This window comes from Pungitius pungitius, chromosome 12 (assembly GCF_949316345.1).
Source record: "Pungitius pungitius chromosome 12, fPunPun2.1, whole genome shotgun sequence".
Lineage (NCBI taxonomy): Eukaryota > Metazoa > Chordata > Actinopteri > Perciformes > Gasterosteidae > Pungitius > Pungitius pungitius.
Genome location: NC_084911.1, coordinates 16457017 through 16483985, shown reverse-complemented (window position 1 = coordinate 16483985; position 26969 = coordinate 16457017). Strand labels below are relative to the sequence as shown.

General features: G+C 43.4%; 1 protein-coding gene and 66 non-coding genes across 67 annotated transcripts in view; all 67 read left to right on the top strand.

Annotated features, from left to right (window-relative positions):
* slc16a3a (solute carrier family 16 member 3a) overlaps positions 1–26969 on the top strand; it is a 242377-nt gene that overhangs the window by 130545 nt on the left and 84863 nt on the right. The window lies entirely within an intron of this gene.
* Positions 187–259, top strand: trnak-cuu (transfer RNA lysine (anticodon CUU)). Its single transcript has one exon. It is a non-coding gene; the product is annotated as a tRNA-Lys (tRNA).
* Positions 543–615, top strand: trnak-cuu (transfer RNA lysine (anticodon CUU)). Its single transcript has one exon. It is a non-coding gene; the product is annotated as a tRNA-Lys (tRNA).
* On the top strand, positions 905–977 carry trnak-cuu (transfer RNA lysine (anticodon CUU)). Its single transcript has one exon. It is a non-coding gene; the product is annotated as a tRNA-Lys (tRNA).
* Positions 1617–1689, top strand: trnak-cuu (transfer RNA lysine (anticodon CUU)). The gene has a single exon. It is a non-coding gene; the product is annotated as a tRNA-Lys (tRNA).
* trnak-cuu (transfer RNA lysine (anticodon CUU)) lies at positions 2335–2407 on the top strand. The gene has a single exon. It is a non-coding gene; the product is annotated as a tRNA-Lys (tRNA).
* Positions 2697–2769, top strand: trnak-cuu (transfer RNA lysine (anticodon CUU)). Its single transcript has one exon. It is a non-coding gene; the product is annotated as a tRNA-Lys (tRNA).
* trnak-cuu (transfer RNA lysine (anticodon CUU)) lies at positions 3053–3125 on the top strand. Its single transcript has one exon. It is a non-coding gene; the product is annotated as a tRNA-Lys (tRNA).
* Positions 3415–3487, top strand: trnak-cuu (transfer RNA lysine (anticodon CUU)). Its single transcript has one exon. It is a non-coding gene; the product is annotated as a tRNA-Lys (tRNA).
* trnak-cuu (transfer RNA lysine (anticodon CUU)) lies at positions 3771–3843 on the top strand. The gene has a single exon. It is a non-coding gene; the product is annotated as a tRNA-Lys (tRNA).
* Positions 4133–4205, top strand: trnak-cuu (transfer RNA lysine (anticodon CUU)). Its single transcript has one exon. It is a non-coding gene; the product is annotated as a tRNA-Lys (tRNA).
* trnak-cuu (transfer RNA lysine (anticodon CUU)) lies at positions 4845–4917 on the top strand. The gene has a single exon. It is a non-coding gene; the product is annotated as a tRNA-Lys (tRNA).
* trnak-cuu (transfer RNA lysine (anticodon CUU)) lies at positions 5207–5279 on the top strand. Its single transcript has one exon. It is a non-coding gene; the product is annotated as a tRNA-Lys (tRNA).
* trnak-cuu (transfer RNA lysine (anticodon CUU)) lies at positions 5563–5635 on the top strand. Its single transcript has one exon. It is a non-coding gene; the product is annotated as a tRNA-Lys (tRNA).
* On the top strand, positions 5925–5997 carry trnak-cuu (transfer RNA lysine (anticodon CUU)). The gene has a single exon. It is a non-coding gene; the product is annotated as a tRNA-Lys (tRNA).
* Positions 6281–6353, top strand: trnak-cuu (transfer RNA lysine (anticodon CUU)). Its single transcript has one exon. It is a non-coding gene; the product is annotated as a tRNA-Lys (tRNA).
* Positions 6643–6715, top strand: trnak-cuu (transfer RNA lysine (anticodon CUU)). Its single transcript has one exon. It is a non-coding gene; the product is annotated as a tRNA-Lys (tRNA).
* On the top strand, positions 6999–7071 carry trnak-cuu (transfer RNA lysine (anticodon CUU)). Its single transcript has one exon. It is a non-coding gene; the product is annotated as a tRNA-Lys (tRNA).
* On the top strand, positions 7361–7433 carry trnak-cuu (transfer RNA lysine (anticodon CUU)). Its single transcript has one exon. It is a non-coding gene; the product is annotated as a tRNA-Lys (tRNA).
* trnak-cuu (transfer RNA lysine (anticodon CUU)) lies at positions 7717–7789 on the top strand. The gene has a single exon. It is a non-coding gene; the product is annotated as a tRNA-Lys (tRNA).
* trnak-cuu (transfer RNA lysine (anticodon CUU)) lies at positions 8073–8145 on the top strand. Its single transcript has one exon. It is a non-coding gene; the product is annotated as a tRNA-Lys (tRNA).
* On the top strand, positions 8429–8501 carry trnak-cuu (transfer RNA lysine (anticodon CUU)). Its single transcript has one exon. It is a non-coding gene; the product is annotated as a tRNA-Lys (tRNA).
* On the top strand, positions 9147–9219 carry trnak-cuu (transfer RNA lysine (anticodon CUU)). The gene has a single exon. It is a non-coding gene; the product is annotated as a tRNA-Lys (tRNA).
* On the top strand, positions 9509–9581 carry trnak-cuu (transfer RNA lysine (anticodon CUU)). Its single transcript has one exon. It is a non-coding gene; the product is annotated as a tRNA-Lys (tRNA).
* On the top strand, positions 9865–9937 carry trnak-cuu (transfer RNA lysine (anticodon CUU)). Its single transcript has one exon. It is a non-coding gene; the product is annotated as a tRNA-Lys (tRNA).
* On the top strand, positions 10227–10299 carry trnak-cuu (transfer RNA lysine (anticodon CUU)). The gene has a single exon. It is a non-coding gene; the product is annotated as a tRNA-Lys (tRNA).
* Positions 10583–10655, top strand: trnak-cuu (transfer RNA lysine (anticodon CUU)). The gene has a single exon. It is a non-coding gene; the product is annotated as a tRNA-Lys (tRNA).
* trnak-cuu (transfer RNA lysine (anticodon CUU)) lies at positions 10945–11017 on the top strand. The gene has a single exon. It is a non-coding gene; the product is annotated as a tRNA-Lys (tRNA).
* On the top strand, positions 11301–11373 carry trnak-cuu (transfer RNA lysine (anticodon CUU)). The gene has a single exon. It is a non-coding gene; the product is annotated as a tRNA-Lys (tRNA).
* trnak-cuu (transfer RNA lysine (anticodon CUU)) lies at positions 11663–11735 on the top strand. The gene has a single exon. It is a non-coding gene; the product is annotated as a tRNA-Lys (tRNA).
* Positions 12019–12091, top strand: trnak-cuu (transfer RNA lysine (anticodon CUU)). The gene has a single exon. It is a non-coding gene; the product is annotated as a tRNA-Lys (tRNA).
* Positions 12737–12809, top strand: trnak-cuu (transfer RNA lysine (anticodon CUU)). Its single transcript has one exon. It is a non-coding gene; the product is annotated as a tRNA-Lys (tRNA).
* On the top strand, positions 13099–13171 carry trnak-cuu (transfer RNA lysine (anticodon CUU)). Its single transcript has one exon. It is a non-coding gene; the product is annotated as a tRNA-Lys (tRNA).
* trnak-cuu (transfer RNA lysine (anticodon CUU)) lies at positions 13455–13527 on the top strand. Its single transcript has one exon. It is a non-coding gene; the product is annotated as a tRNA-Lys (tRNA).
* Positions 13817–13889, top strand: trnak-cuu (transfer RNA lysine (anticodon CUU)). Its single transcript has one exon. It is a non-coding gene; the product is annotated as a tRNA-Lys (tRNA).
* Positions 14173–14245, top strand: trnak-cuu (transfer RNA lysine (anticodon CUU)). Its single transcript has one exon. It is a non-coding gene; the product is annotated as a tRNA-Lys (tRNA).
* Positions 14529–14601, top strand: trnak-cuu (transfer RNA lysine (anticodon CUU)). Its single transcript has one exon. It is a non-coding gene; the product is annotated as a tRNA-Lys (tRNA).
* trnak-cuu (transfer RNA lysine (anticodon CUU)) lies at positions 14885–14957 on the top strand. The gene has a single exon. It is a non-coding gene; the product is annotated as a tRNA-Lys (tRNA).
* Positions 15603–15675, top strand: trnak-cuu (transfer RNA lysine (anticodon CUU)). The gene has a single exon. It is a non-coding gene; the product is annotated as a tRNA-Lys (tRNA).
* On the top strand, positions 15965–16037 carry trnak-cuu (transfer RNA lysine (anticodon CUU)). The gene has a single exon. It is a non-coding gene; the product is annotated as a tRNA-Lys (tRNA).
* Positions 16321–16393, top strand: trnak-cuu (transfer RNA lysine (anticodon CUU)). The gene has a single exon. It is a non-coding gene; the product is annotated as a tRNA-Lys (tRNA).
* Positions 16683–16755, top strand: trnak-cuu (transfer RNA lysine (anticodon CUU)). Its single transcript has one exon. It is a non-coding gene; the product is annotated as a tRNA-Lys (tRNA).
* Positions 17039–17111, top strand: trnak-cuu (transfer RNA lysine (anticodon CUU)). The gene has a single exon. It is a non-coding gene; the product is annotated as a tRNA-Lys (tRNA).
* trnak-cuu (transfer RNA lysine (anticodon CUU)) lies at positions 17401–17473 on the top strand. Its single transcript has one exon. It is a non-coding gene; the product is annotated as a tRNA-Lys (tRNA).
* trnak-cuu (transfer RNA lysine (anticodon CUU)) lies at positions 17757–17829 on the top strand. Its single transcript has one exon. It is a non-coding gene; the product is annotated as a tRNA-Lys (tRNA).
* Positions 18119–18191, top strand: trnak-cuu (transfer RNA lysine (anticodon CUU)). The gene has a single exon. It is a non-coding gene; the product is annotated as a tRNA-Lys (tRNA).
* On the top strand, positions 18475–18547 carry trnak-cuu (transfer RNA lysine (anticodon CUU)). Its single transcript has one exon. It is a non-coding gene; the product is annotated as a tRNA-Lys (tRNA).
* Positions 19193–19265, top strand: trnak-cuu (transfer RNA lysine (anticodon CUU)). Its single transcript has one exon. It is a non-coding gene; the product is annotated as a tRNA-Lys (tRNA).
* Positions 19555–19627, top strand: trnak-cuu (transfer RNA lysine (anticodon CUU)). The gene has a single exon. It is a non-coding gene; the product is annotated as a tRNA-Lys (tRNA).
* Positions 19911–19983, top strand: trnak-cuu (transfer RNA lysine (anticodon CUU)). Its single transcript has one exon. It is a non-coding gene; the product is annotated as a tRNA-Lys (tRNA).
* Positions 20273–20345, top strand: trnak-cuu (transfer RNA lysine (anticodon CUU)). The gene has a single exon. It is a non-coding gene; the product is annotated as a tRNA-Lys (tRNA).
* trnak-cuu (transfer RNA lysine (anticodon CUU)) lies at positions 20629–20701 on the top strand. Its single transcript has one exon. It is a non-coding gene; the product is annotated as a tRNA-Lys (tRNA).
* trnak-cuu (transfer RNA lysine (anticodon CUU)) lies at positions 20985–21057 on the top strand. Its single transcript has one exon. It is a non-coding gene; the product is annotated as a tRNA-Lys (tRNA).
* trnak-cuu (transfer RNA lysine (anticodon CUU)) lies at positions 21341–21413 on the top strand. The gene has a single exon. It is a non-coding gene; the product is annotated as a tRNA-Lys (tRNA).
* trnak-cuu (transfer RNA lysine (anticodon CUU)) lies at positions 21703–21775 on the top strand. Its single transcript has one exon. It is a non-coding gene; the product is annotated as a tRNA-Lys (tRNA).
* Positions 22059–22131, top strand: trnak-cuu (transfer RNA lysine (anticodon CUU)). The gene has a single exon. It is a non-coding gene; the product is annotated as a tRNA-Lys (tRNA).
* trnak-cuu (transfer RNA lysine (anticodon CUU)) lies at positions 22421–22493 on the top strand. Its single transcript has one exon. It is a non-coding gene; the product is annotated as a tRNA-Lys (tRNA).
* trnak-cuu (transfer RNA lysine (anticodon CUU)) lies at positions 22777–22849 on the top strand. The gene has a single exon. It is a non-coding gene; the product is annotated as a tRNA-Lys (tRNA).
* trnak-cuu (transfer RNA lysine (anticodon CUU)) lies at positions 23495–23567 on the top strand. The gene has a single exon. It is a non-coding gene; the product is annotated as a tRNA-Lys (tRNA).
* trnak-cuu (transfer RNA lysine (anticodon CUU)) lies at positions 23857–23929 on the top strand. The gene has a single exon. It is a non-coding gene; the product is annotated as a tRNA-Lys (tRNA).
* Positions 24213–24285, top strand: trnak-cuu (transfer RNA lysine (anticodon CUU)). Its single transcript has one exon. It is a non-coding gene; the product is annotated as a tRNA-Lys (tRNA).
* trnak-cuu (transfer RNA lysine (anticodon CUU)) lies at positions 24575–24647 on the top strand. Its single transcript has one exon. It is a non-coding gene; the product is annotated as a tRNA-Lys (tRNA).
* trnak-cuu (transfer RNA lysine (anticodon CUU)) lies at positions 24931–25003 on the top strand. The gene has a single exon. It is a non-coding gene; the product is annotated as a tRNA-Lys (tRNA).
* On the top strand, positions 25287–25359 carry trnak-cuu (transfer RNA lysine (anticodon CUU)). Its single transcript has one exon. It is a non-coding gene; the product is annotated as a tRNA-Lys (tRNA).
* trnak-cuu (transfer RNA lysine (anticodon CUU)) lies at positions 25643–25715 on the top strand. The gene has a single exon. It is a non-coding gene; the product is annotated as a tRNA-Lys (tRNA).
* trnak-cuu (transfer RNA lysine (anticodon CUU)) lies at positions 26361–26433 on the top strand. The gene has a single exon. It is a non-coding gene; the product is annotated as a tRNA-Lys (tRNA).
* trnak-cuu (transfer RNA lysine (anticodon CUU)) lies at positions 26723–26795 on the top strand. Its single transcript has one exon. It is a non-coding gene; the product is annotated as a tRNA-Lys (tRNA).

Sequence of the window (26969 nt, the reverse complement as noted above, 5' to 3'; positions counted from 1 at the left end):
ATTTGCAAAAGCTGTGGCGGTTCATTTGCAGGACCACTTTTGGTATTGTAATATTTGAGCATTGTTTTGAGAACTTTTTGTAACCCTAGCTGCTAACACAGGTAAACCAATACCTTCACAGCACATGTAAATAAGGGTCCCCGCAAGAATAGGTTGCGCCCGTCTACTATGGCAACACCCTTCAGTGCCCGGCTAGCTCAGTCGGTAGAGCATGAGACTCTTAATCTCAGGGTCGTGGGTTCGAGCCCCACGTTGGGCGTCCAAACTTTATATGATAATAAGTAAAAGACTAATGGAACATTATAATGCCGAAGGAAAACCTCAAAATCCAATCTCTATGTAATTTCACAGAAATAATGCTTATTTGCAAAAGCTGTGGCGGTGGAGGACCACTTTTGGTATTGTAATATTTGAGCATTGTTTTGAGAACTTTTTCTAACCTTAGGTGCTAACACAGTTAAACCAATAACCTCACGGCACATGGAAATGTGGGTCCCCGCAAGAATAGGTTGCGCCCGTCTACTATGGCAACACCCTTCAGTGCCCGGCTAGCTCAGTCGGTAGAGCATGAGACTCTTAATCTCAGGGTCGTGGGTTCGAGCCCCACGTTGGGCGTCCAAACTTTATATGATAATAAGGAAAAGACTGCTGGATCATTATAATGCCGAAGGAAAACCTCAAAATCCAATCTCTATGTAATTTCACAGAAATAATGCTTATTTGCAAAAGCTGTGGCGGTTCATTTGCAGGACCACTTTTGGTATTGTAATATTTGAGCATTGTTTTGAGAACTTTTTGTAACCCTAGCTGCTAACACAGGTAAACCAATACCTTCACAGCACATGTAAATAAGGGTCCCCGCAAGAATAGGTTGCGCCCGGCTACTATGGCAACACCCTTCAGTGCCCGGCTAGCTCAGTCGGTAGAGCATGAGACTCTTAATCTCAGGGTCGTGGGTTCGAGCCCCACGTTGGGCGTCCAAACTTTATATGATAATAAGTAAAAGACTAATGGAACATTATAATGCCGAAGGAAAACCTCAAAATCCAATCTCTATGTAATTTCACAGAAATAATGCTTATTTGCAAAAGCTGTGGCGGTGGAGGACCACTTTTGGTATTGTAATATTTGAGCATTGTTTTGAGAACTTTTTCTAACCTTAGGTGCTAACACAGGTAAACCAATAATCTAACGGCACATGGAAATGGGGGTCACGGCCAGAATAGGTTGCGCCCGTCTACTATGGCAACACCCTTCAGTGCCCGGCTAGCTCAGTCGGTAGAGCATGAGACTCTTAATCTCAGTGTCGTGGGTTCGAGCCCCACGTTGGGCGTCCAAACTTTATATGATAATAAGTAAAAGACTAATGGAACATTATAATGCCGAAGGAAAACCTCAAAATCCAATCTCTATGTAATTTCACAGAAATAATGCTTATTTGCAAAAGCTGTGGCGGTGGAGGACCACTTTTGGTATTGTAATATTTGAGCATTGTTTTGAGAACTTTTTCTAACCTTAGGTGCTAACACAGGTAAACCAATAACCTAACGGCACATGGAAATGGGGGTCACGGCCAGAATAGGTTGCGCCCGTCTACTATGGCAACACCCTTCAGTGCCCGGCTAGCTCAGTCGGTAGAGCATGAGACTCTTAATCTCAGGGTCGTGGGTTCGAGCCCCACGTTGGGCGTCCAAACTTTATATGATAATAAGGAAAAGACTGCTGGAACATTATAATGCCGAAGGAAAACCTCAAAATCCAATCTCTATGTAATTTCACAGAAATAATGCTTATTTGCAAAAGCTGTGGCGGTTCATTTGCAGGACCACTTTTGGTATTGTAATATTTGAGCATTGTTTTGAGAACTTTTTGTAACCCTAGCTGCTAACACAGGTAAACCAATACCTTCACAGCACATGTAAATAAGGGTCCCCGCAAGAATAGGTTGCGCCCGTCTACTATGGCAACACCCTTCAGTGCCCGGCTAGCTCAGTCGGTAGAGCATGAGACTCTTAATCTCAGGGTCGTGGGTTCGAGCCCCACGTTGGGAGTCCAAACTTTATATGATAATAAGTAAAAGACTAATGGAACATTATAATGCCGAAGGAAAACCTCAAAATCCAATCTCTATGTAATTTCACAGAAATAATGCTTATTTGCAAAAGCTGTGGCGGTGGAGGACCACTTTTGGTATTGTAATATTTGAGCATTGTTTTGAGAACTTTTTCTAACCTTAGGTGCTAACACAGGTAAACCAATAATCTAACGGCACATGGAAATGGGGGTCACGGCCAGAATAGGTTGCGCCCGTCTACTATGGCAACACCCTTCAGTGCCCGGCTAGCTCAGTCGGTAGAGCATGAGACTCTTAATCTCAGGGTCGTGGGTTCGAGCCCCACGTTGGGCGTCCAAACTTTATATGATAATAAGGAAAAGACTGCTGGAACATTATAATGCCGAAGGAAAACCTCAAAATCCAATCTCTATGTAATTTCACAGAAATAATGCTTATTTGCAAAAGCTGTGGCGGTTCATTTGCAGGACCACTTTTGGTATTGTAATATTTGAGCATTGTTTTGAGAACTTTTTGTAACCCTAGCTGCTAACACAGGTAAACCAATACCTTCACAGCACATGTAAATAAGGGTCCCCGCAAGAATAGGTTGCGCCCGTCTACTATGGCAACACCCTTCAGTGCCCGGCTAGCTCAGTTGGTAGAGCATGAGACTCTTAATCTCAGGGTCGTGGGTTCGAGCCCCACGTTGGGCGTCCAAACTTTATATGATAATAAGTAAAAGACTAATGGAACATTATAATGCCGAAGGAAAACCTCAAAATCCAATCTCTATGTAATTTCACAGAAATAATGCTTATTTGCAAAAGCTGTGGCGGTGGAGGACCACTTTTGGTATTGTAATATTTGAGCATTGTTTTGAGAACTTTTTCTAACCTTAGGTGCTAACACAGTTAAACCAATAACCTCTAGGCACATGGAAATGTGGGTCCCCGCAAGAATAGGTTGCGCCCGTCTACTATGGCAACACCCTTCAGTGCCCGGCTAGCTCAGTCGGTAGAGCATGAGACTCTTAATCTCAGGGTCGTGGGTTCGAGCCCCACGTTGGGCGTCCAAACTTTATATGATAATAAGGAAAAGACTGCTGGAACATTATAATGCCGAAGGAAAACCTCAAAATCCAATCTCTATGTAATTTCACAGAAATAATGCTTATTTGCAAAAGCTGTGGCGGTTCATTTGCAGGACCACTTTTGGTATTGTAATATTTGAGCATTGTTTTGAGAACTTTTTCTAACCCTAGCTGCTAACACAGGTAAACCAATAACCTCACGGCACATGGAAATGTGGGTCCCCGCAAGAATAGGTTGCGCCCGTCTACTATGGCAACACCCTTCAGTGCCCGGCTAGCTCAGTCGGTAGAGCATGAGACTCTTAATCTCAGGGTCGTGGGTTCGAGCCCCACGTTGGGCGTCCAAACTTTATATGATAATAAGTAAAAGACTAATGGAACATTATAATGCCGAAGGAAAACCTCAAAATCCAAACTCTATGTAATTTCACAGAAATAATGCTTATTTGCAAAAGCTGTGGCGGTGGAGGACCACTTTTGGTATTGTAATATTTGAGCATTGTTTTGAGAACTTTTTCTAACCTTAGGTGCTAACACAGGTAAACCAATAATCTAACGGCACATGGAAATGGGGGTCACGGCCAGAATAGGTTGCGCCCGTCTACTATGGCAACACCCTTCAGTGCCCGGCTAGCTCAGTCGGTAGAGCATGAGACTCTTAATCTCAGGGTCGTGGGTTCGAGCCCCACGTTGGGCGTCCAAACTTTATATGATAATAAGGAAAAGACTGCTGGAACATTATAATGCCGAAGGAAAACCTCAAAATCCAATCTCTATGTAATTTCACAGAAATAATGCTTATTTGCAAAAGCTGTGGCGGTTCATTTGCAGGACCACTTTTGGTATTGTAATATTTGAGCATTGTTTTGAGAACTTTTTGTAACCCTAGCTGCTAACACAGGTAAACCAATACCTTCACAGCACATGTAAATAAGGGTCCCCGCAAGAATAGGTTGCGCCCGTCTACTATGGCAACACCCTTCAGTGCCCGGCTAGCTCAGTCGGTAGAGCATGAGACTCTTAATCTCAGGGTCGTGGGTTCGAGCCCCACGTTGGGCGTCCAAACTTTATATGATAATAAGTAAAAGACTAATGGAACATTATAATGCCGAAGGAAAACCTCAAAATCCAATCTCTATGTAATTTCACAGAAATAATGCTTATTTGCAAAAGCTGTGGCGGTGGAGGACCACTTTTGGTATTGTAATATTTGAGCATTGTTTTGAGAACTTTTTCTAACCTTAGGTGCTAACACAGGTAAACCAATAATCTAACGGCACATGGAAATGGGGGTCACGGCCAGAATAGGTTGCGCCCGTCTACTATGGCAACACCCTTCAGTGCCCGGCTAGCTCAGTCGGTAGAGCATGAGACTCTTAATCTCAGTGTCGTGGGTTCGAGCCCCACGTTGGGCGTCCAAACTTTATATGATAATAAGTAAAAGACTAATGGAACATTATAATGCCGAAGGAAAACCTCAAAATCCAATCTCTATGTAATTTCACAGAAATAATGCTTATTTGCAAAAGCTGTGGCGGTGGAGGACCACTTTTGGTATTGTAATATTTGAGCATTGTTTTGAGAACTTTTTCTAACCTTAGGTGCTAACACAGGTAAACCAATAACCTAACGGCACATGGAAATGGGGGTCACGGCCAGAATAGGTTGCGCCCGTCTACTATGGCAACACCCTTCAGTGCCCGGCTAGCTCAGTCGGTAGAGCATGAGACTCTTAATCTCAGGGTCGTGGGTTCGAGCCCCACGTTGGGCGTCCAAACTTTATATGATAATAAGGAAAAGACTGCTGGAACATTATAATGCCGAAGGAAAACCTCAAAATCCAATCTCTATGTAATTTCACAGAAATAATGCTTATTTGCAAAAGCTGTGGCGGTTCATTTGCAGGACCACTTTTGGTATTGTAATATTTGAGCATTGTTTTGAGAACTTTTTGTAACCCTAGCTGCTAACACAGGTAAACCAATACCTTCACAGCACATGTAAATAAGGGTCCCCGCAAGAATAGGTTGCGCCCGTCTACTATGGCAACACCCTTCAGTGCCCGGCTAGCTCAGTCGGTAGAGCATGAGACTCTTAATCTCAGGGTCGTGGGTTCGAGCCCCACGTTGGGCGTCCAAACTTTATATGATAATAAGTAAAAGACTAATGGAACATTATAATGCCGAAGGAAAACCTCAAAATCCAATCTCTATGTAATTTCACAGAAATAATGCTTATTTGCAAAAGCTGTGGCGGTGGAGGACCACTTTTGGTATTGTAATATTTGAGCATTGTTTTGAGAACTTTTTCTAACCTTAGGTGCTAACACAGGTAAACCAATAATCTAACGGCACATGGAAATGGGGGTCACGGCCAGAATAGGTTGCGCCCGTCTACTATGGCAACACCCTTCAGTGCCCGGCTAGCTCAGTCGGTAGAGCATGAGACTCTTAATCTCAGGGTCGTGGGTTCGAGCCCCACGTTGGGCGTCCAAACTTTATATGATAATAAGGAAAAGACTGCTGGAACATTATAATGCCGAAGGAAAACCTCAAAATCCAATCTCTATGTAATTTCACAGAAATAATGCTTATTTGCAAAAGCTGTGGCGGTTCATTTGCAGGACCACTTTTGGTATTGTAATATTTGAGCATTGTTTTGAGAACTTTTTGTAACCCTAGCTGCTAACACAGGTAAACCAATACCTTCACAGCACATGTAAATAAGGGTCCCCGCAAGAATAGGTTGCGCCCGTCTACTATGGCAACACCCTTCAGTGCCCGGCTAGCTCAGTCGGTAGAGCATGAGACTCTTAATCTCAGGGTCGTGGGTTCGAGCCCCACGTTGGGCGTCCAAACTTTATATGATAATAAGTAAAAGACTAATGGAACATTATAATGCCGAAGGAAAACCTCAAAATCCAATCTCTATGTAATTTCACAGAAATAATGCTTATTTGCAAAAGCTGTGGCGGTGGAGGACCACTTTTGGTATTGTAATATTTGAGCATTGTTTTGAGAACTTTTTCTAACCTTAGGTGCTAACACAGTTAAACCAATAATCTCACGGCACATGGAAATGTGGGTCCCCGCAAGAATAGGTTGCGCCCGTCTACTATGGCAACACCCTTCAGTGCCCGGCTAGCTCAGTCGGTAGAGCATGAGACTCTTAATCTCAGGGTCGTGGGTTCGAGCCCCACGTTGGGCGTCCAAACTTTATATGATAATAAGGAAAAGACTGCTGGAACATTATAATGCCGAAGGAAAACCTCAAAATCCAATCTCTATGTAATTTCACAGAAATAATGCTTATTTGCAAAAGCTGTGGCGGTTCATTTGCAGGACCACTTTTGGTATTGTAATATTTGAGCATTGTTTTGAGAACTTTTTCTAACCCTAGCTGCTAACACAGGTAAACCAATAACCTCACGGCACATGGAAATGTGGGTCCCCGCAAGAATAGGTTGCGCCCGTCTACTTTGGCAACACCCTTCAGTGCCCGGCTAGCTCAGTCGGTAGAGCATGAGACTCTTAATCTCAGGGTCGTGGGTTCGAGCCCCACGTTGGGCGTCCAAACTTTATATGATAATAAGTAAAAGACTAATGGAACATTATAATGCCGAAGGAAAACCTCAAAATCCAAACTCTATGTAATTTCACAGAAATAATGCTTATTTGCAAAAGCTGTGGCGGTGGAGGACCACTTTTGGTATTGTAATATTTGAGCATTGTTTTGAGAACTTTTTCTAACCTTAGGTGCTAACACAGGTAAACCAATAATCTAACGGCACATGGAAATGGGGGTCACGGCCAGAATAGGTTGCGCCCGTCTACTATGGCAACACCCTTCAGTGCCCGGCTAGCTCAGTCGGTAGAGCATGAGACTCTTAATCTCAGGGTCGTGGGTTCGAGCCCCACGTTGGGCGTCCAAACTTTATATGATAATAAGGAAAAGACTGCTGGAACATTATAATGCCGAAGGAAAACCTCAAAATCCAATCTCTATGTAATTTCACAGAAATAATGCTTATTTGCAAAAGCTGTGGCGGTTCATTTGCAGGACCACTTTTGGTATTGTAATATTTGAGCATTGTTTTGAGAACTTTTTGTAACCCTAGCTGCTAACACAGGTAAACCAATACCTTCACCGCACATGTAAATAAGGGTCCCCGCAAGAATAGGTTGCGCCCGTCTACTATGGCAACACCCTTCAGTGCCCGGCTAGCTCAGTCGGTAGAGCATGAGACTCTTAATCTCAGGGTCGTGGGTTCGAGCCCCACGTTGGGCGTCCAAACTTTATATGATAATAAGTAAAAGACTAATGGAACATTATAATGCCGAAGGAAAACCTCAAAATCCAATCTCTATGTAATTTCACAGAAATAATGCTTATTTGCAAAAGCTGTGGCGGTGGAGGACCACTTTTGGTATTGTAATATTTGAGCATTGTTTTGAGAACTTTTTCTAACCTTAGGTGCTAACACAGGTAAACCAATAACCTAACGGCACATGGAAATGGGGGTCACGGCCAGAATAGGTTGCGCCCGTCTACTATGGCAACACCCTTCAGTGCCCGGCTAGCTCAGTCGGTAGAGCATGAGACTCTTAATCTCAGGGTCGTGGGTTCGAGCCCCACGTTGGGCGTCCAAACTTTATATGATAATAAGTAAAAGACTAATGGAACATTATAATGCCGAAGGAAAACCTCAAAATCCAATCTCTATGTAATTTCACAGAAATAATGCTTATTTGCAAAAGCTGTGGCGGTGGAGGACCACTTTTGGTATTGTAATATTTGAGCATTGTTTTGAGAACTTTTTCTAACCTTAGGTGCTAACACAGTTAAACCAATAACCTCACGGCACATGGAAATGTGGGTCCCCGCAAGAATAGGTTGCGCCCGTCTACTATGGCAACACCCTTCAGTGCCCGGCTAGCTCAGTCGGTAGAGCATGAGACTCTTAATCTCAGGGTCGTGGGTTCGAGCCCCACGTTGGGCGTCCAAACTTTATATGATAATAAGGAAAAGACTGCTGGAACATTATATTGCCGAAGGAAAACCTCAAAATCCAATCTCTATGTAATTTCACAGAAATAATGCTTATTTGCAAAAGCTGTGGCGGTGGAGGACCACTTTTGGTATTGTAATATTTGAGCATTGTTTTGAGAACTTTTTCTAACCTTAGGTGCTAACACAGGTAAACCAATAACCTAACGGCACATGGAAATGGGGGTCACGGCCAGAATAGGTTGCGCCCGTCTACTATGGCAACACCCTTCAGTGCCCGGCTAGCTCAGTCGGTAGAGCATGAGACTCTTAATCTCAGGGTCGTGGGTTCGAGCCCCACGTTGGGCGTCCAAACTTTATATGATAATAAGGAAAAGACTGCTGGAACATTATAATGCCGAAGGAAAACCTCAAAATCCAATCTCTATGTAATTTCACAGAAATAATGCTTATTTGCAAAAGCTGTGGCGGTTCATTTGCAGGACCACTTTTGGTATTGTAATATTTGAGCATTGTTTTGAGAACTTTTTGTAACCCTAGCTGCTAACACAGGTAAACCAATACCTTCACAGCACATGTAAATAAGGGTCCCCGCAAGAATAGGTTGCGCCCGTCTACTATGGCAACACCCTTCAGTGCCCGGCTAGCTCAGTCGGTAGAGCATGAGACTCTTAATCTCAGGGTCGTGGGTTCGAGCCCCACGTTGGGAGTCCAAACTTTATATGATAATAAGTAAAAGACTAATGGAACATTATAATGCCGAAGGAAAACCTCAAAATCCAATCTCTATGTAATTTCACAGAAATAATGCTTATTTGCAAAAGCTGTGGCGGTGGAGGACCACTTTTGGTATTGTAATATTTGAGCATTGTTTTGAGAACTTTTTCTAACCTTAGGTGCTAACACAGGTAAACCAATAATCTAACGGCACATGGAAATGGGGGTCACGGCCAGAATAGGTTGCGCCCGTCTACTATGGCAACACCCTTCAGTGCCCGGCTAGCTCAGTCGGTAGAGCATGAGACTCTTAATCTCAGGGTCGTGGGTTCGAGCCCCACGTTGGGCGTCCAAACTTTATATGATAATAAGGAAAAGACTGCTGGAACATTATAATGCCGAAGGAAAACCTCAAAATCCAATCTCTATGTAATTTCACAGAAATAATGCTTATTTGCAAAAGCTGTGGCGGTTCATTTGCAGGACCACTTTTGGTATTGTAATATTTGAGCATTGTTTTGAGAACTTTTTGTAACCCTAGCTGCTAACACAGGTAAACCAATACCTTCACAGCACATGTAAATAAGGGTCCCCGCAAGAATAGGTTGCGCCCGTCTACTATGGCAACACCCTTCAGTGCCCGGCTAGCTCAGTTGGTAGAGCATGAGACTCTTAATCTCAGGGTCGTGGGTTCGAGCCCCACGTTGGGCGTCCAAACTTTATATGATAATAAGTAAAAGACTAATGGAACATTATAATGCCGAAGGAAAACCTCAAAATCCAATCTCTATGTAATTTCACAGAAATAATGCTTATTTGCAAAAGCTGTGGCGGTGGAGGACCACTTTTGGTATTGTAATATTTGAGCATTGTTTTGAGAACTTTTTCTAACCTTAGGTGCTAACACAGTTAAACCAATAACCTCACGGCACATGGAAATGTGGGTCCCCGCAAGAATAGGTTGCGCCCGTCTACTATGGCAACACCCTTCAGTGCCCGGCTAGCTCAGTCGGTAGAGCATGAGACTCTTAATCTCAGGGTCGTGGGTTCGAGCCCCACGTTGGGCGTCCAAACTTTATATGATAATAAGGAAAAGACTGCTGGAACATTATAATGCCGAAGGAAAACCTCAAAATCCAATCTCTATGTAATTTCACAGAAATAATGCTTATTTGCAAAAGCTGTGGCGGTTCATTTGCAGGACCACTTTTGGTATTGTAATATTTGAGCATTGTTTTGAGAACTTTTTCTAACCCTAGCTGCTAACACAGGTAAACCAATAACCTCACGGCACATGGAAATGTGGGTCCCCGCAAGAATAGGTTGCGCCCGTCTACTATGGCAACACCCTTCAGTGCCCGGCTAGCTCAGTCGGTAGAGCATGAGACTCTTAATCTCAGGGTCGTGGGTTCGAGCCCCACGTTGGGCGTCCAAACTTTATATGATAATAAGTAAAAGACTAATGGAACATTATAATGCCGAAGGAAAACCTCAAAATCCAAACTCTATGTAATTTCACAGAAATAATGCTTATTTGCAAAAGCTGTGGCGGTGGAGGACCACTTTTGGTATTGTAATATTTGAGCATTGTTTTGAGAACTTTTTCTAACCTTAGGTGCTAACACAGGTAAACCAATAATCTAACGGCACATGGAAATGGGGGTCACGGCCAGAATAGGTTGCGCCCGTCTACTATGGCAACACCCTTCAGTGCCCGGCTAGCTCAGTCGGTAGAGCATGAGACTCTTAATCTCAGGGTCGTGGGTTCGAGCCCCACGTTGGGCGTCCAAACTTTATATGATAATAAGGAAAAGACTGCTGGAACATTATAATGCCGAAGGAAAACCTCAAAATCCAATCTCTATGTAATTTCACAGAAATAATGCTTATTTGCAAAAGCTGTGGCGGTTCATTTGCAGGACCACTTTTGGTATTGTAATATTTGAGCATTGTTTTGAGAACTTTTTGTAACCCTAGCTGCTAACACAGGTAAACCAATACCTTCACAGCACATGTAAATAAGGGTCCCCGCAAGAATAGGTTGCGCCCGTCTACTATGGCAACACCCTTCAGTGCCCGGCTAGCTCAGTCGGTAGAGCATGAGACTCTTAATCTCAGGGTCGTGGGTTCGAGCCCCACGTTGGGCGTCCAAACTTTATATGATAATAAGTAAAAGACTAATGGAACATTATAATGCCGAAGGAAAACCTCAAAATCCAATCTCTATGTAATTTCACAGAAATAATGCTTATTTGCAAAAGCTGTGGCGGTGGAGGACCACTTTTGGTATTGTAATATTTGAGCATTGTTTTGAGAACTTTTTCTAACCTTAGGTGCTAACACAGGTAAACCAATAACCTAACGGCACATGGAAATGGGGGTCACGGCCAGAATAGGTTGCGCCCGCCTACTAATGCAACACCCTTCAGTGCCCGGCTAGCTCAGTCGGTAGAGCATGAGACTCTTAATCTCAGGGTCGTGGGTTCGAGCCCCACGTTGGGCGTCCAAACTTTATATGATAATAAGTAAAAGACTAATGGAACATTATAATGCCGAAGGAAAACCTCAAAATCCAATCTCTATGTAATTTCACAGAAATAATGCATTTTTGCAAAAGCTGTGGCGGTTCATTTGCAGGACCTCTTTTGGTATTGTAATATTTGAGCATTGTTTTGAGAACTTTTTCTAACCTTAGGTGCTAACACAGTTAAAGAAATACCTTCACAGCACATGTAAATAAGGGTCACGGCCAGAATAGGTTGCGCCCGTCTACTATGGCAGCACCCTTCAGTGCCCGGCTAGCTCAGTCGGTAGAGCATGAGACTCTTAATCTCAGGGTCGTGGGTTCGAGCCCCACGTTGGGCGTCCAAACTTTATATGATAATAAGTAAAAGACTAATGGAACATTATAATGCCGAAGGAAAACCTCAAAATCCAATCTCTATGTAATTTCACAGAAATAATGCATTTTTGCAAAAGCTGTTGCGGTGGAGGACCACTTTTGGTATTGTAATATTTGAGTATTGTTTTGAGAACTTTTTCTAACCTTAGGTGCTAACACAGGTAAACCAATAACCTAACGGCACATGGAAATGGGGGTCACGGCCAGAATAGGTTGCGCCCGTCTACTATGGCAACACCCTTCAGTGCCCGGCTAGCTCAGTCGGTAGAGCATGAGACTCTTAATCTCAGGGTCGTGGGTTCGAGCCCCACGTTGGGCGTCCAAACTTTATATGATAATAAGGAAAAGACTGCTGGAACATTATAATGCCGAAGGAAAACCTCAAAATCCAATCTCTATGTAATTTCACAGAAATAATGCTTATTTGCAAAAGCTGTGGCGGTTCATTTGCAGGACCACTTTTGGTATTGTAATATTTGAGCATTGTTTTGAGAACTTTTTCTAACCCTAGCTGCTAACACAGGTAAACCAATAACCTCACGGCACATGGAAATGTGGGTCCCCGCAAGAATAGGTTGCGCCCGTCTACTATGGCAACACCCTTCAGTGCCCGTCTAGCTCAGTCGGTAGAGCATGAGACTCTTAATCTCAGGGTCGTGGGTTCGAGCCCCACGTTGGGCGTCCAAACTTTATATGATAATAAGTAAAAGACTAATGGAACATTATAATGCCGAAGGAAAACCTCAAAATCCAATCTCTATGTAATTTCACAGAAATAATGCATTTTTGCAAAAGCTGTTGCGGTGGAGGACCACTTTTGGTATTGTAATATTTGAGTATTGTTTTGAGAACTTTTTCTAACCTTAGGTGCTAACACAGGTAAACCAATAACCTAACGGCACATGGAAATGGGGGTCACGGCCAGAATAGGTTGCGCCCGTCTACTATGGCAACACCCTTCAGTGCCCGGCTAGCTCAGTCGGTAGAGCATGAGACTCTTAATCTCAGGGTCGTGGGTTCGAGCCCCACGTTGGGCGTCCAAACTTTATATGATAATAAGGAAAAGACTGCTGGAACATTATAATGCCGAAGGAAAACCTCAAAATCCAATCTCTATGTAATTTCACAGAAATAATGCTTATTTGCAAAAGCTGTGGCGGTTCATTTGCAGGACCACTTTTGGTATTGTAATATTTGAGCATTGTTTTGAGAACTTTTTCTAACCCTAGCTGCTAACACAGGTAAACCAATAACCTCACGGCACATGGAAATGTGGGTCCCCGCAAGAATAGGTTGCGCCCGTCTACTTTGGCAACACCCTTCAGTGCCCGGCTAGCTCAGTCGGTAGAGCATGAGACTCTTAATCTCAGGGTCGTGGGTTCGAGCCCCACGTTGGGCGTCCAAACTTTATATGATAATAAGTAAAAGACTAATGGAACATTATAATGCCGAAGGAAAACCTCAAAATCCAAACTCTATGTAATTTCACAGAAATAATGCTTATTTGCAAAAGCTGTGGCGGTGGAGGACCACTTTTGGTATTGTAATATTTGAGCATTGTTTTGAGAACTTTTTCTAACCTTAGGTGCTAACACAGGTAAACCAATAATCTAACGGCACATGGAAATGGGGGTCACGGCCAGAATAGGTTGCGCCCGTCTACTATGGCAACACCCTTCAGTGCCCGGCTAGCTCAGTCGGTAGAGCATGAGACTCTTAATCTCAGGGTCGTGGGTTCGAGCCCCACGTTGGGCGTCCAAACTTTATATGATAATAAGGAAAAGACTGCTGGAACATTATAATGCCGAAGGAAAACCTCAAAATCCAATCTCTATGTAATTTCACAGAAATAATGCTTATTTGCAAAAGCTGTGGCGGTTCATTTGCAGGACCACTTTTGGTATTGTAATATTTGAGCATTGTTTTGAGAACTTTTTGTAACCCTAGCTGCTAACACAGGTAAACCAATACCTTCACCGCACATGTAAATAAGGGTCCCCGCAAGAATAGGTTGCGCCCGTCTACTATGGCAACACCCTTCAGTGCCCGGCTAGCTCAGTCGGTAGAGCATGAGACTCTTAATCTCAGGGTCGTGGGTTCGAGCCCCACGTTGGGCGTCCAAACTTTATATGATAATAAGTAAAAGACTAATGGAACATTATAATGCCGAAGGAAAACCTCAAAATCCAATCTCTATGTAATTTCACAGAAATAATGCTTATTTGCAAAAGCTGTGGCGGTGGAGGACCACTTTTGGTATTGTAATATTTGAGCATTGTTTTGAGAACTTTTTCTAACCTTAGGTGCTAACACAGGTAAACCAATAACCTAACGGCACATGGAAATGGGGGTCACGGCCAGAATAGGTTGCGCCCGTCTACTATGGCAACACCCTTCAGTGCCCGGCTAGCTCAGTCGGTAGAGCATGAGACTCTTAATCTCAGGGTCGTGGGTTCGAGCCCCACGTTGGGCGTCCAAACTTTATATGATAATAAGTAAAAGACTAATGGAACATTATAATGCCGAAGGAAAACCTCAAAATCCAATCTCTATGTAATTTCACAGAAATAATGCTTATTTGCAAAAGCTGTGGCGGTGGAGGACCACTTTTGGTATTGTAATATTTGAGCATTGTTTTGAGAACTTTTTCTAACCTTAGGTGCTAACACAGTTAAACCAATAACCTCACGGCACATGGAAATGTGGGTCCCCGCAAGAATAGGTTGCGCCCGTCTACTATGGCAACACCCTTCAGTGCCCGGCTAGCTCAGTCGGTAGAGCATGAGACTCTTAATCTCAGGGTCGTGGGTTCGAGCCCCACGTTGGGCGTCCAAACTTTATATGATAATAAGGAAAAGACTGCTGGAACATTATATTGCCGAAGGAAAACCTCAAAATCCAATCTCTATGTAATTTCACAGAAATAATGCTTATTTGCAAAAGCTGTGGCGGTGGAGGACCACTTTTGGTATTGTAATATTTGAGCATTGTTTTGAGAACTTTTTCTAACCTTAGGTGCTAACACAGGTAAACCAATAACCTAACGGCACATGGAAATGGGGGTCACGGCCAGAATAGGTTGCGCCCGTCTACTATGGCAACACCCTTCAGTGCCCGGCTAGCTCAGTCGGTAGAGCATGAGACTCTTAATCTCAGGGTCGTGGGTTCGAGCCCCACGTTGGGCGTCCAAACTTTATATGATAATAAGGAAAAGACTGCTGGAACATTATAATGCCGAAGGAAAACCTCAAAATCCAATCTCTATGTAATTTCACAGAAATAATGCTTATTTGCAAAAGCTGTGGCGGTTCATTTGCAGGACCACTTTTGGTATTGTAATATTTGAGCATTGTTTTGAGAACTTTTTGTAACCCTAGCTGCTAACACAGGTAAACCAATACCTTCACAGCACATGTAAATAAGGGTCCCCGCAAGAATAGGTTGCGCCCGTCTACTATGGCAACACCCTTCAGTGCCCGGCTAGCTCAGTCGGTAGAGCATGAGACTCTTAATCTCAGGGTCGTGGGTTCGAGCCCCACGTTGGGAGTCCAAACTTTATATGATAATAAGTAAAAGACTAATGGAACATTATAATGCCGAAGGAAAACCTCAAAATCCAATCTCTATGTAATTTCACAGAAATAATGCTTATTTGCAAAAGCTGTGGCGGTGGAGGACCACTTTTGGTATTGTAATATTTGAGCATTGTTTTGAGAACTTTTTCTAACCTTAGGTGCTAACACAGGTAAACCAATAATCTAACGGCACATGGAAATGGGGGTCACGGCCAGAATAGGTTGCGCCCGTCTACTATGGCAACACCCTTCAGTGCCCGGCTAGCTCAGTCGGTAGAGCATGAGACTCTTAATCTCAGGGTCGTGGGTTCGAGCCCCACGTTGGGCGTCCAAACTTTATATGATAATAAGGAAAAGACTGCTGGAACATTATAATGCCGAAGGAAAACCTCAAAATCCAATCTCTATGTAATTTCACAGAAATAATGCTTATTTGCAAAAGCTGTGGCGGTTCATTTGCAGGACCACTTTTGGTATTGTAATATTTGAGCATTGTTTTGAGAACTTTTTGTAACCCTAGCTGCTAACACAGGTAAACCAATACCTTCACAGCACATGTAAATAAGGGTCCCCGCAAGAATAGGTTGCGCCCGTCTACTATGGCAACACCCTTCAGTGCCCGGCTAGCTCAGTTGGTAGAGCATGAGACTCTTAATCTCAGGGTCGTGGGTTCGAGCCCCACGTTGGGCGTCCAAACTTTATATGATAATAAGTAAAAGACTAATGGAACATTATAATGCCGAAGGAAAACCTCAAAATCCAATCTCTATGTAATTTCACAGAAATAATGCTTATTTGCAAAAGCTGTGGCGGTGGAGGACCACTTTTGGTATTGTAATATTTGAGCATTGTTTTGAGAACTTTTTCTAACCTTAGGTGCTAACACAGTTAAACCAATAACCTCACGGCACATGGAAATGTGGGTCCCCGCAAGAATAGGTTGCGCCCGTCTACTATGGCAACACCCTTCAGTGCCCGGCTAGCTCAGTCGGTAGAGCATGAGACTCTTAATCTCAGGGTCGTGGGTTCGAGCCCCACGTTGGGCGTCCAAACTTTATATGATAATAAGGAAAAGACTGCTGGAACATTATAATGCCGAAGGAAAACCTCAAAATCCAATCTCTATGTAATTTCACAGAAATAATGCTTATTTGCAAAAGCTGTGGCGGTTCATTTGCAGGACCACTTTTGGTATTGTAATATTTGAGCATTGTTTTGAGAACTTTTTCTAACCCTAGCTGCTAACACAGGTAAACCAATAACCTCACGGCACATGAAAATGTGGGTCCCCGCAAGAATAGGTTGCGCCCGTCTACTATGGCAACACCCTTCAGTGCCCGGCTAGCTCAGTCGGTAGAGCATGAGACTCTTAATCTCAGGGTCGTGGGTTCGAGCCCCACGTTGGGCGTCCAAACTTTATATGATAATAAGTAAAAGACTAATGGAACATTATAATGCCGAAGGAAAACCTCAAAATCCAAACTCTATGTAATTTCACAGAAATAATGCTTATTTGCAAAAGCTGTGGCGGTGGAGGACCACTTTTGGTATTGTAATATTTGAGCATTGTTTTGAGAACTTTTTCTAACCTTAGGTGCTAACACAGGTAAACCAATAATCTAACGGCACATGGAAATGGGGGTCACGGCCAGAATAGGTTGCGCCCGTCTACTATGGCAACACCCTTCAGTGCCCGGCTAGCTCAGTCGGTAGAGCATGAGACTCTTAATCTCAGGGTCGTGGGTTCGAGCCCCACGTTGGGCGTCCAAACTTTATATGATAATAAGGAAAAGACTGCTGGAACATTATAATGCCGAAGGAAAACCTCAAAATCCAATCTCTATGTAATTTCACAGAAATAATGCTTATTTGCAAAAGCTGTGGCGGTTCATTTGCAGGACCACTTTTGGTATTGTAATATTTGAGCATTGTTTTGAGAACTTTTTGTAACCCTAGCTGCTAACACAGGTAAACCAATACCTTCACAGCACATGTAAATAAGGGTCCCCGCAAGAATAGGTTGCGCCCGTCTACTATGGCAACACCCTTCAGTGCCCGGCTAGCTCAGTCGGTAGAGCATGAGACTCTTAATCTCAGGGTCGTGGGTTCGAGCCCCACGTTGGGCGTCCAAACTTTATATGATAATAAGTAAAAGACTAATGGAACATTATAATGCCGAAGGAAAACCTCAAAATCCAATCTCTATGTAATTTCACAGAAATAATGCTTATTTGCAAAAGCTGTGGCGGTGGAGGACCACTTTTGGTATTGTAATATTTGAGCATTGTTTTGAGAACTTTTTCTAACCTTAGGTGCTAACACAGGTAAACCAATAACCTAACGGCACATGGAAATGGGGGTCACGGCCAGAATAGGTTGCGCCCGCCTACTAATGCAACACCCTTCAGTGCCCGGCTAGCTCAGTCGGTAGAGCATGAGACTCTTAATCTCAGGGTCGTGGGTTCGAGCCCCACGTTGGGCGTCCAAACTTTATATGATAATAAGTAAAAGACTAATGGAACATTATAATGCCGAAGGAAAACCTCAAAATCCAATCTCTATGTAATTTCACAGAAATAATGCATTTTTGCAAAAGCTGTGGCGGTTCATTTGCAGGACCTCTTTTGGTATTGTAATATTTGAGCATTGTTTTGAGAACTTTTTCTAACCTTAGGTGCTAACACAGTTAAAGAAATACCTTCACAGCACATGTAAATAAGGGTCACGGCCAGAATAGGTTGCGCCCGTCTACTATGGCAGCACCCTTCAGTGCCCGGCTAGCTCAGTCGGTAGAGCATGAGACTCTTAATCTCAGGGTCGTGGGTTCGAGCCCCACGTTGGGCGTCCAAACTTTATATGATAATAAGTAAAAGACTAATGGAACATTATAATGCCGAAGGAAAACCTCAAAATCCAATCTCTATGTAATTTCACAGAAATAATGCATTTTTGCAAAAGCTGTTGCGGTGGAGGACCACTTTTGGTATTGTAATATTTGAGTATTGTTTTGAGAACTTTTTCTAACCTTAGGTGCTAACACAGGTAAACCAATAACCTAACGGCACATGGAAATGGGGGTCACGGCCAGAATAGGTTGCGCCCGTCTACTATGGCAACACCCTTCAGTGCCCGGCTAGCTCAGTCGGTAGAGCATGAGACTCTTAATCTCAGGGTCGTGGGTTCGAGCCCCACGTTGGGCGTCCAAACTTTATATGATAATAAGGAAAAGACTGCTGGAACATTATAATGCCGAAGGAAAACCTCAAAATCCAATCTCTATGTAATTTCACAGAAATAATGCTTATTTGCAAAAGCTGTGGCGGTTCATTTGCAGGACCACTTTTGGTATTGTAATATTTGAGCATTGTTTTGAGAACTTTTTCTAACCCTAGCTGCTAACACAGGTAAACCAATAACCTCACGGCACATGGAAATGTGGGTCCCCGCAAGAATAGGTTGCGCCCGTCTACTATGGCAACACCCTTCAGTGCCCGTCTAGCTCAGTCGGTAGAGCATGAGACTCTTAATCTCAGGGTCGTGGGTTCGAGCCCCACGTTGGGCGTCCAAACTTTATATGATAATAAGTAAAAGACTAATGGAACATTATAATGCCGAAGGAAAACCTCAAAATCCAATCTCTATGTAATTTCACAGAAATAATGCATTTTTGCAAAAGCTGTTGCGGTGGAGGACCACTTTTGGTATTGTAATATTTGAGTATTGTTTTGAGAACTTTTTCTAACCTTAGGTGCTAACACAGGTAAACCAATAACCTAACGGCACATGGAAATGGGGGTCACGGCCAGAATAGGTTGCGCCCGTCTACTATGGCAACACCCTTCAGTGCCCGGCTAGCTCAGTCGGTAGAGCATGAGACTCTTAATCTCAGGGTCGTGGGTTCGAGCCCCACGTTGGGCGTCCAAACTTTATATGATAATAAGGAAAAGACTGCTGGAACATTATAATGCCGAAGGAAAACCTCAAAATCCAATCTCTATGTAATTTCACAGAAATAATGCTTATTTGCAAAAGCTGTGGCGGTTCATTTGCAGGACCACTTTTGGTATTGTAATATTTGAGCATTGTTTTGAGAACTTTTTCTAACCCTAGCTGCTAACACAGGTAAACCAATAACCTCACGGCACATGGAAATGTGGGTCCCCGCAAGAATAGGTTGCGCCCGTCTACTTTGGCAACACCCTTCAGTGCCCGGCTAGCTCAGTCGGTAGAGCATGAGACTCTTAATCTCAGGGTCGTGGGTTCGAGCCCCACGTTGGGCGTCCAAACTTTATATGATAATAAGTAAAAGACTAATGGAACATTATAATGCCGAAGGAAAACCTCAAAATCCAAACTCTATGTAATTTCACAGAAATAATGCTTATTTGCAAAAGCTGTGGCGGTGGAGGACCACTTTTGGTATTGTAATATTTGAGCATTGTTTTGAGAACTTTTTCTAACCTTAGGTGCTAACACAGGTAAACCAATAATCTAACGGCACATGGAAATGGGGGTCACGGCCAGAATAGGTTGCGCCCGTCTACTATGGCAACACCCTTCAGTGCCCGGCTAGCTCAGTCGGTAGAGCATGAGACTCTTAATCTCAGGGTCGTGGGTTCGAGCCCCACGTTGGGCGTCCAAACTTTATATGATAATAAGGAAAAGACTGCTGGAACATTATAATGCCGAAGGAAAACCTCAAAATCCAATCTCTATGTAATTTCACAGAAATAATGCTTATTTGCAAAAGCTGTGGCGGTTCATTTGCAGGACCACTTTTGGTATTGTAATATTTGAGCATTGTTTTGAGAACTTTTTGTAACCCTAGCTGCTAACACAGGTAAACCAATACCTTCACCGCACATGTAAATAAGGGTCCCCGCAAGAATAGGTTGCGCCCGTCTACTATGGCAACACCCTTCAGTGCCCGGCTAGCTCAGTCGGTAGAGCATGAGACTCTTAATCTCAGGGTCGTGGGTTCGAGCCCCACGTTGGGCGTCCAAACTTTATATGATAATAAGTAAAAGACTAATGGAACATTATAATGCCGAAGGAAAACCTCAAAATCCAATCTCTATGTAATTTCACAGAAATAATGCTTATTTGCAAAAGCTGTGGCGGTGGAGGACCACTTTTGGTATTGTAATATTTGAGCATTGTTTTGAGAACTTTTTCTAACCTTAGGTGCTAACACAGGTAAACCAATAACCTAACGGCACATGGAAATGGGGGTCACGGCCAGAATAGGTTGCGCCCGTCTACTATGGCAACACCCTTCAGTGCCCGGCTAGCTCAGTCGGTAGAGCATGAGACTCTTAATCTCAGGGTCGTGGGTTCGAGCCCCACGTTGGGCGTCCAAACTTTATATGATAATAAGTAAAAGACTAATGGAACATTATAATGCCGAAGGAAAACCTCAAAATCCAATCTCTATGTAATTTCACAGAAATAATGCTTATTTGCAAAAGCTGTGGCGGTGGAGGACCACTTTTGGTATTGTAATATTTGAGCATTGTTTTGAGAACTTTTTCTAACCTTAGGTGCTAACACAGTTAAACCAATAACCTCACGGCACATGGAAATGTGGGTCCCCGCAAGAATAGGTTGCGCCCGTCTACTATGGCAACACCCTTCAGTGCCCGGCTAGCTCAGTCGGTAGAGCATGAGACTCTTAATCTCAGGGTCGTGGGTTCGAGCCCCACGTTGGGCGTCCAAACTTTATATGATAATAAGGAAAAGACTGCTGGAACATTATATTGCCGAAGGAAAACCTCAAAATCCAATCTCTATGTAATTTCACAGAAATAATGCTTATTTGCAAAAGCTGTGGCGGTGGAGGACCACTTTTGGTATTGTAATATTTGAGCATTGTTTTGAGAACTTTTTCTAACCTTAGGTGCTAACACAGGTAAACCAATAACCTAACGGCACATGGAAATGGGGGTCACGGCCAGAATAGGTTGCGCCCGTCTACTATGGCAACACCCTTCAGTGCCCGGCTAGCTCAGTCGGTAGAGCATGAGACTCTTAATCTCAGGGTCGTGGGTTCGAGCCCCACGTTGGGCGTCCAAACTTTATATGATAATAAGGAAAAGACTGCTGGAACATTATAATGCCGAAGGAAAACCTCAAAATCCAATCTCTATGTAATTTCACAGAAATAATGCTTATTTGCAAAAGCTGTGGCGGTTCATTTGCAGGACCACTTTTGGTATTGTAATATTTGAGCATTGTTTTGAGAACTTTTTGTAACCCTAGCTGCTAACACAGGTAAACCAATACCTTCACAGCACATGTAAATAAGGGTCCCCGCAAGAATAGGTTGCGCCCGTCTACTATGGCAACACCCTTCAGTGCCCGGCTAGCTCAGTCGGTAGAGCATGAGACTCTTAATCTCAGGGTCGTGGGTTCGAGCCCCACGTTGGGCGTCCAAACTTTATATGATAATAAGTAAAAGACTAATGGAACATTATAATGCCGAAGGAAAACCTCAAAATCCAATCTCTATGTAATTTCACAGAAATAATGCTTATTTGCAAAAGCTGTGGCGGTGGAGGACCACTTTTGGTATTGTAATATTTGAGCATTGTTTTGAGAACTTTTTCTAACCTTAGGTGCTAACACAGGTAAACCAATAACCTAACGGCACATGGAAATGGGGGTCACGGCCAGAATAGGTTGCGCCCGCCTACTAATGCAACACCCTTCAGTGCCCGGCTAGCTCAGTCGGTAGAGCATGAGACTCTTAATCTCAGGGTCGTGGGTTCGAGCCCCACGTTGGGCGTCCAAACTTTATATGATAATAAGTAAAAGACTAATGGAACATTATAATGCCGAAGGAAAACCTCAAAATCCAATCTCTATGTAATTTCACAGAAATAATGCATTTTTGCAAAAGCTGTGGCGGTTCATTTGCAGGACCTCTTTTGGTATTGTAATATTTGAGCATTGTTTTGAGAACTTTTTCTAACCTTAGGTGCTAACACAGTTAAAGAAATACCTTCACAGCACATGTAAATAAGGGTCACGGCCAGAATAGGTTGCGCCCGTCTACTATGGCAGCACCCTTCAGTGCCCGGCTAGCTCAGTCGGTAGAGCATGAGACTCTTAATCTCAGGGTCGTGGGTTCGAGCCCCACGTTGGGCGTCCAAACTTTATATGATAATAAGTAAAAGACTAATGGAACATTATAATGCCGAAGGAAAACCTCAAAATCCAATCTCTATGTAATTTCACAGAAATAATGCATTTTTGCAAAAGCTGTTGCGGTGGAGGACCACTTTTGGTATTGTAATATTTGAGTATTGTTTTGAGAACTTTTTCTAACCTTAGGTGCTAACACAGGTAAACCAATAACCTAACGGCACATGGAAATGGGGGTCACGGCCAGAATAGGTTGCGCCCGTCTACTATGGCAACACCCTTCAGTGCCCGGCTAGCTCAGTCGGTAGAGCATGAGACTCTTAATCTCAGGGTCGTGGGTTCGAGCCCCACGTTGGGCGTCCAAACTTTATATGATAATAAGGAAAAGACTGCTGGAACATTATAATGCCGAAGGAAAACCTCAAAATCCAATCTCTATGTAATTTCACAGAAATAATGCTTATTTGCAAAAGCTGTGGCGGTTCATTTGCAGGACCACTTTTGGTATTGTAATATTTGAGCATTGTTTTGAGAACTTTTTCTAACCCTAGCTGCTAACACAGGTAAACCAATAACCTCACGGCACATGGAAATGTGGGTCCCCGCAAGAATAGGTTGCGCCCGTCTACTATGGCAACACCCTTCAGTGCCCGTCTAGCTCAGTCGGTAGAGCATGAGACTCTTAGTCTCAGGGTCGTGGGTTCGAGCCCCACGTTGGGCGTCCAAACTTTATATGATAATAAGTAAAAGACTAATGGAACATTATAATGCCGAAGGAAAACCTCAAAATCCAATCTCTATGTAATTTCACAGAAATAATGCATTTTTGCAAAAGCTGTTGCGGTGGAGGACCACTTTTGGTATTGTAATATTTGAGTATTGTTTTGAGAACTTTTTCTAACCTTAGGTGCTAACACAGGTAAACCAATAACCTAACGGCACATGGAAATGGGGGTCACGGCCAGAATAGGTTGCGCCCGTCTACTATGGCAACACCCTTCAGTGCCCGGCTAGCTCAGTCGGTAGAGCATGAGACTCTTAATCTCAGGGTCGTGGGTTCGAGCCCCACGTTGGGCGTCCAAACTTTATATGATAATAAGGAAAAGACTGCTGGAACATTATAATGCCGAAGGAAAACCTCAAAATCCAATCTCTATGTAATTTCACAGAAATAATGCTTATTTGCAAAAGCTGTGGCGGTTCATTTGCAGGACCACTTTTGGTATTGTAATATTTGAGCATTGTTTTGAGAACTTTTTCTAACCCTAGCTGCTAACACAGGTAAACCAATAACCTCACGGCACATGGAAATGTGGGTCCCCGCAAGAATAGGTTGCGCCCGTCTACTTTGGCAACACCCTTCAGTGCCCGGCTAGCTCAGTCGGTAGAGCATGAGACTCTTAATCTCAGGGTCGTGGGTTCGAGCCCCACGTTGGGCGTCCAAACTTTATATGATAATAAGTAAAAGACTAATGGAACATTATAATGCCGAAGGAAAACCTCAAAATCCAAACTCTATGTAATTTCACAGAAATAATGCTTATTTGCAAAAGCTGTGGCGGTGGAGGACCACTTTTGGTATTGTAATATTTGAGCATTGTTTTGAGAACTTTTTCTAACCTTAGGTGCTAACACAGGTAAACCAATAATCTAACGGCACATGGAAATGGGGGTCACGGCCAGAATAGGTTGCGCCCGTCTACTATGGCAACACCCTTCAGTGCCCGGCTAGCTCAGTCGGTAGAGCATGAGACTCTTAATCTCAGGGTCGTGGGTTCGAGCCCCACGTTGGGCGTCCAAACTTTATATGATAATAAGGAAAAGACTGCTGGAACATTATAATGCCGAAGGAAAACCTCAAAATCCAATCTCTATGTAATTTCACAGAAATAATGCTTATTTGCAAAAGCTGTGGCGGTTCATTTGCAGGACCACTTTTGGTATTGTAATATTTGAGCATTGTTTTGAGAACTTTTTGTAACCCTAGCTGCTAACACAGGTAAACCAATACCTTCACCGCACATGTAAATAAGGGTCCCCGCAAGAATAGGTTGCGCCCGTCTACTATGGCAACACCCTTCAGTGCCCGGCTAGCTCAGTCGGTAGAGCATGAGACTCTTAATCTCAGGGTCGTGGGTTCGAGCCCCACGTTGGGCGTCCAAACTTTATATGATAATAAGTAAAAGACTAATGGAACATTATAATGCCGAAGGAAAACCTCAAAATCCAATCTCTATGTAATTTCACAGAAATAATGCTTATTTGCAAAAGCTGTGGCGGTGGAGGACCACTTTTGGTATTGTAATATTTGAGCATTGTTTTGAGAACTTTTTCTAACCTTAGGTGCTAACACAGGTAAACCAATAACCTAACGGCACATGGAAATGGGGGTCACGGCCAGAATAGGTTGCGCCCGTCTACTATGGCAACACCCTTCAGTGCCCGGCTAGCTCAGTCGGTAGAGCATGAGACTCTTAATCTCAGGGTCGTGGGTTCGAGCCCCACGTTGGGCGTCCAAACTTTATATGATAATAAGTAAAAGACTAATGGAACATTATAATGCCGAAGGAAAACCTCAAAATCCAATCTCTATGTAATTTCACAGAAATAATGCTTATTTGCAAAAGCTGTGGCGGTGGAGGACCACTTTTGGTATTGTAATATTTGAGCATTGTTTTGAGAACTTTTTCTAACCTTAGGTGCTAACACAGTTAAACCAATAACCTCACGGCACATGGAAATGTGGGTCCCCGCAAGAATAGGTTGCGCCCGTCTACTATGGCAACACCCTTCAGTGCCCGGCTAGCTCAGTCGGTAGAGCATGAGACTCTTAATCTCAGGGTCGTGGGTTCGAGCCCCACGTTGGGCGTCCAAACTTTATATGATAATAAGGAAAAGACTGCTGGAACATTATATTGCCGAAGGAAAACCTCAAAATCCAATCTCTATGTAATTTCACAGAAATAATGCTTATTTGCAAAAGCTGTGGCGGTGGAGGACCACTTTTGGTATTGTAATATTTGAGCATTGTTTTGAGAACTTTTTCTAACCTTAGGTGCTAACACAGGTAAACCAATAACCTAACGGCACATGGAAATGGGGGTCACGGCCAGAATAGGTTGCGCCCGTCTACTATGGCAACACCCTTCAGTGCCCGGCTAGCTCAGTCGGTAGAGCATGAGACTCTTAATCTCAGGGTCGTGGGTTCGAGCCCCACGTTGGGCGTCCAAACTTTATATGATAATAAGGAAAAGACTGCTGGAACATTATAATGCCGAAGGAAAACCTCAAAATCCAATCTCTATGTAATTTCACAGAAATAATGCTTATTTGCAAAAGCTGTGGCGGTTCATTTGCAGGACCACTTTTGGTATTGTAATATTTGAGCATTGTTTTGAGAACTTTTTGTAACCCTAGCTGCTAACACAGGTAAACCAATACCTTCACAGCACATGTAAATAAGGGTCCCCGCAAGAATAGGTTGCGCCCGTCTACTATGGCAACACCCTTCAGTGCCCGGCTAGCTCAGTCGGTAGAGCATGAGACTCTTAATCTCAGGGTCGTGGGTTCGAGCCCCACGTTGGGAGTCCAAACTTTATATGATAATAAGTAAAAGACTAATGGAACATTATAATGCCGAAGGAAAACCTCAAAATCCAATCTCTATGTAATTTCACAGAAATAATGCTTATTTGCAAAAGCTGTGGCGGTGGAGGACCACTTTTGGTATTGTAATATTTGAGCATTGTTTTGAGAACTTTTTCTAACCTTAGGTGCTAACACAGGTAAACCAATAATCTAACGGCACATGGAAATGGGGGTCACGGCCAGAATAGGTTGCGCCCGTCTACTATGGCAACACCCTTCAGTGCCCGGCTAGCTCAGTCGGTAGAGCATGAGACTCTTAATCTCAGGGTCGTGGGTTCGAGCCCCACGTTGGGCGTCCAAACTTTATATGATAATAAGGAAAAGACTGCTGGAACATTATAATGCCGAAGGAAAACCTCAAAATCCAATCTCTATGTAATTTCACAGAAATAATGCTTATTTGCAAAAGCTGTGGCGGTTCATTTGCAGGACCACTTTTGGTATTGTAATATTTGAGCATTGTTTTGAGAACTTTTTGTAACCCTAGCTGCTAACACAGGTAAACCAATACCTTCACAGCACATGTAAATAAGGGTCCCCGCAAGAATAGGTTGCGCCCGTCTACTATGGCAACACCCTTCAGTGCCCGGCTAGCTCAGTTGGTAGAGCATGAGACTCTTAATCTCAGGGTCGTGGGTTCGAGCCCCACGTTGGGCGTCCAAACTTTATATGATAATAAGTAAAAGACTAATGGAACATTATAATGCCGAAGGAAAACCTCAAAATCCAATCTCTATGTAATTTCACAGAAATAATGCTTATTTGCAAAAGCTGTGGCGGTGGAGGACCACTTTTGGTATTGTAATATTTGAGCATTGTTTTGAGAACTTT